The 5,258-nt window shown below is 52.4% G+C and overlaps 1 protein-coding gene across 4 annotated transcripts in view; it reads left to right on the forward strand.

The window, feature by feature from the left end:
• TNS3 (tensin 3) overlaps nucleotides 1-5,258 on the forward strand; it is a 221,616-nt gene that overhangs the window by 92,601 nt on the left and 123,757 nt on the right. The window lies entirely within an intron of this gene.

The raw sequence follows: 5,258 nt of genomic DNA on the forward strand, positions 1-5,258 counted from the left end.
CCCCACCAAGCGGTTCTTTTTTAAAAATTATTTTTTTATTTGGCTGCTCCGGGTCTTAGTTGCAGCATGTGGAATCTAGTTCCCTGAGCAGGGATTGAACCCGGGCCTCCTGCATTGGGAACTCAGAGTCTTAGTCACTGGACCACAAGGGAAGTCCTCCGAGTGCTTCTTATTAAGGCACTTCTTCTGTTCTCATTTTCCCCTCACCTCATCTCATGGTTTCCCAGAAAACACATATGTTGCTGTAAATGTTAATAATGCATTTACTCTCTGCTGGGCCCTGTTCTGGGTGTCTGACTGGCCTTTGCTGCTTTAACCCCACAGCCACCTTGCAGAGAGTTTGCTGTAGTTATCAGCCCATTTTCTGGGTAAGGAGCATGAAGCACAGAGAGGGCAGGGTGCCTGCTCAAGGCCACATAGCTGGAGCATTTGGAGTTCTGCTGCTGCTGCTGAGTCGCTTCAGTCGTGTCCGACTCTGTGTGACCCCAGAGACGGCAGCCTGCCAGGCTCCCCCGGCCCTGGGATTCTCCAGGCAAGAACACTGGAGTGGGTTGCCATTTCCTTTTCCAGTGCATGAAAGTGAAAAGTGAAAGGGAAGTCGCTCAGTCGTGTCCCACTCTTCGCGACCCCATGGACTGCAGCCCACCAGGCTCCTCCGTCCATGGGATTTTCCAGGCAAGAGTACTGCAGTGGGGTGCCATTGCCTTCTCCGTTACCTGTTCTTAGAGGCCTTTAAAACTAAGGGACAGTGAAACCTGCTAATGCAGGGACACCTTGCGTGGCTAACCCTGGCTTTGTGTCAGTTGGCTGTCCCTATGTGGCCCTGTAGTCACAGCTTCCTGGGGCAGGAAGGGACTCCCGGAGAAGCCCAGAGGATGGCCAAGGCGAGGAGTGCGGGCGTGGGTCTGGCCCTGGCCCCACTGCTTACTCCTGTGTGGCGGGTCTTGCTTTGTCTTTTCCTCCACTTTCTTGCCCTGGGGATTGGAGGGTGACAGAGCACATAGCCCCTAGCCCCTGTTGTCTCCACCCCTCCCTGCAGTCCCAAGCAGATCCCTCTTGTAAGGCTTTCAGGGGGTCCCCTAGGCTCCACTGAGGCCCTCAGTGATGTGGCGTCTGTGCTGTGTCACTCCTGTGTCGGGTTTCCTGAGCACCATTTTTTTGTAGAAGCCTATAGGAAGCCAGGGCTTCCCTGGTGGCTCAGTGGGTAAAGCGTCTGCCTACAGTGCGGGAGACCCGGGTTCGATCCCTGGGTCGGGAAGATCTCCTGGAGAAGGAAATGGCACCCCACTCCAGTACTCTTGCCTGGAAAATCCCATGGACTGAGAAGCCTGGTGGGCTGCAGTCCATGGGGTTGTGAAGAGTGGGACACGACTGAGCGACTTCACTTTCCTATAGGAAGCGGGTGATCTGCCTCTCACATTGGCAGACTATTATTGGCACTCATTACTGGCGACGCAGGGTCTTTTGGTTTGGACACGGTTGCTGGCTGTGACAGCAGCTCCCTCGTCCAAAGCCTTCGATGGCACTTTTTGCATCCAGAGTAAGGCCTTCAGAGTGTGTGTCTCCTGTGATACATCGACTACACCTTTTCCTTGAAAAAGTATGAGATACTTGGCATCCTGTCAAGATAGCAGAGATTTAAGTCTTGATTCAAGGTGGTGCAGGGATATTTGACAGAACCAAGTAAACCTCAGGTCAGCTGGGAACCCAGGGTCCTGGAACCCTACCCGCCCTGGGGAGTGAGTGACTCTTAGGAGATGTTGCCCAGTGGATCAGGATTCTGCCTCCCCCTCTCTTCCAGACACCCCCCCCATGTCTGTGAGCCAGGGGCCCCGCAGGCACTGTGGAGACCTGTGTTTATTCAGCCCAGACGGGGCTGGCAGGGCGTGTGCCCGGGGAGCATCAGCGCTCCCACTTTGGACATGTGCTTTGGCCTTCATCCCCAGTGAGCTTCCAGCTGCCTTTTCACCCCTGTGGTCCCCACCAGGACCCCAAGGCACCCTGTTTTTTCCCTCTGTTGTTTGGAAGTATGTGGCTGGCCTACATCTGCTCCCAAATGGTGGCTGGCCTGTCCGAACCCCATCCTTTCCTTCTTAGAGAGGGGCAGTTATCAGGGGCAAAGCAGTTCCCTCCCAGAGGTGCTTGGGCCAGAGTCACCAAGTGCTCTGGACTGAGCCTCTGCTGGTCTCGGCCAGTGGTGCACCCATCTCTGTCCTCTGTTAATAAAAGAAGTCTGTATTGGCATGCAGATGTCGTGTTGGTTACTGTCCTCAGTTGAAAGATGGGCACCTGGCAGCAAAATTGCTGTTGTCTATTTCAAATATGAAAATAACCCCATTTGGAAAATAAATGATTTTTAATAATTTGAAAAATATGTTGAACAAGAGAGCCCCCAGGCAGGTCATCTGATTCTTTATCGGGTGGACGGCTCACTAGTCTCTGCCTCAGAACCATGGACTCGGGGATTTCAGGGCTGGGCTGGGCCTTCTGAGCACTAGATCCAAAAGGTGTCATTTTATCAGAAGAGACTGATGTCCAGGGAGGCTAGCGGCTTCATCGGAGTCCCAGGACCACATACTGGTCCAAGCAGATGAGCTTTGGGCCTCAAGCAGCACCTTTAAGGAGAAGCAGTCCGGGCCTCGTTGGGTTACCTTTCATAGGTTAACCTTTACCATGGATTCCCACCTGTATCTCTTTCCTTTTTCCTTCTTTTTCTTGGCACCTTTAAAAGTTGCAAGCTGTGATTAGCACGTGCCAAAGGGGACACAGGTGAAGGAAGCTGGGCAGGGTGGAGGCGGGTGCTGCATTGCCCTGGAGACAGGGAGACTGGGAGGAACTGGGAGGTGCCCGAGTTGCTTTCACCCAGGACACTGGCACTGATCCATAGAGGGCGGTGGTGGCCTGCAGGGCTCAGACTCCAAAGGCTGCCCAGGAAGGCAGGCGGGCAGCCTTCTTCTTGCAAAATAACAAGAGAAAAGGAGTTTGCAGCACAGATCTAGGGGCCCGGGGTCTACAAGTAGAGAGGTTTCCTTAGCCTTCTCCAAGGTCAGGATGCAGGCTTACTTATGAGCAAGGAACTGTCTTCAAGAGACTTCAGCAAGGTAGTTCTCAGCCATTTTTCTTTTATTGTAATTGCTTTATAATGTTTTAATTTCTGCTGTATAACATTGTGAATCAGCCATATGTATACATATATTCCCTCCCTCTGAAGCCTCCCTCCCTTCCCCCTGTCCCACCGCTTTAGGTCATCAGAGAGCACCGATCTGAGCTCTCTGTGTTACACAGTAGCTTCTCACTAGCTATCTATATTATACATGTTAGTGTATATATGGGCTTCCTAAGTGGCACAGGTGGTAAAGAACCTGCCTGCCAATGCAGGAGACTTAAGAGACATGGGTTTGATCCTTGGGTCAGGAAGAACCCCTGGAGGAAGGCATGGCAACCCAGTCCAATATTCTTGCCTGGAGAGTCCCATGGACAGAGGAGCCTGGCGGGCTACAGTCCATGGAGTTGCAGAGTCAGACACGACTGAGTGACTTAGCAAAGCACAATGTATGTATGTCAATGCTACTCTCCCAATTCATCCCACCCTCTCCTTACCCCCTGTGTCATAAGTCCATTGTCTACATCTGTGTCTCTCTTCCCACCCTGCAAATAGTTCCATTAGTGCCATTTTTCTAGATTCCATATATATATGTGCATTAAAATAAATCAGACATTCTTAAAGCATGACCTGTACTGTAGTGATATAGATGAGGGGTTCAGTTAGCCCCAAGAGTAGATAAACTCTTTGCTTCCAGGTAAAGACGAATAGAGATGTCACATGTCACCTTCCTGACAAGTGCGGTGTTTGGACAAGTTGGGCTGCTTCCAGTCGGCGTGAGGTATGAGCTCCCTGAGCAGCCACGGGGCTTCTCTCCAGTGTATCCGGGTCCCACCTGCTGCTCATCATCTGCTTGGTTCCAAACATAGCCCCAGAATGAGGTTCTCCCTTGCTGCAGGATTTCGTGCCATCAGATCTCAGAATCTGGCTTAGAAGTGATGACTCACTCATGATTCCTCTGTCCTTCTAGGCTTAGGGCTAGACTCGCTTTCCCCAGGAAAAGCTCCTCTAGCTTCACTGGTTTCAGTCTGACCCAAGGACAGGCTGGGCAGGATGGGCTGTGGACCATGGAGGGCTGGGGGATCGAAAGAGTCCATAGTGTTGGTGTCGAAGTTGCTGCTGCCTCTTAACTGTGTGATTCTACACACCTAAGAGTCCTGAATGCCATTTCCCCAGCTGTGAAGTGAGGATAATCATGTCTTACTGGGGTTCCTGCTGAGAACCAGGTGGCTGGCCACGAACGGGTCTGCTTCCTGACCTGGTCACCTGTTGCCTCTTACAGGATGGTGCTGGTGGAATGTTGCTGTCTTCTATAGGGGGTCGGGGTCGGGGGCTGCATGGTCCGTGGACACGAGCCCTGTCACCCCAGGCACAGCTGGCTGCTGAGGGGTGCAGTAAGGCAGGAGGCTTTCTCTCCAGCCTCTTGGCGGCTCTGGACTGGCCAGAGGGCCTGCCTTACTCTTCCTAGAGATCTCCCTCCTCACTCCTGCCCTCCTGCACCTGTTGTGGCTGCACTGGCTCCCTCGCTGGTCCCACTGCAGGGCCTTGGCACTGGCCACGCCCCCCGAGTCCTATCCCCCTCACGTGACCTCCCTCAGCCCACCTCCCGCAGCCCCTCCACACTAGGCTGCGGCTGTGCCTGCCTCCCTGCATGCTCCTCCCCTGAGGGTTGTCAGGCACCTTGCTGGCAGGCTGGGGTGGACAGTCAGTATGTGGGGGTTCCAGCTGCTGTCATCCACTTAGGTGATGGGGTGCTGCTGGAAGGCATAGAGGGCTGGCCTTCAAGGAGTTCGCTCTCTGTTTACAAACTTATGGTGGGTGTCAGATTGTCTTGAGTTGCTGTGTGTTACTTCAGTCTAACTTGCTCTAACAGCTCAGGCTGCAGGTGAAACTGAGAAATACTGGGAGGGTAGGCTGAGGCCTAGCTTTCTGATTATATTGCTTGTATGTGGGTTTGTATTTGTTTACTTATTTTTCATGTGTTTATGTGTGTGTCTGCGTATCCTCTATCTGTGTATCTATCAGCTCTCCAACCTGTTTATCATCTGTCTGTTGTACCATCTAGCTATGCATTCATCTATTGTACCATCTAGCTATGCATTCATCTGTTGTACCATCTAGCTATGCATTCATCTATTGTACCATCTAGCTATGC

The sequence above is a fragment of the Oryx dammah genome, unplaced genomic scaffold, assembly GCF_014754425.2.
Source record: "Oryx dammah isolate SB20612 unplaced genomic scaffold, SCBI_Odam_1.1 HiC_scaffold_18, whole genome shotgun sequence".
Taxonomy (NCBI): Eukaryota; Metazoa; Chordata; class Mammalia; order Artiodactyla; family Bovidae; genus Oryx; species Oryx dammah.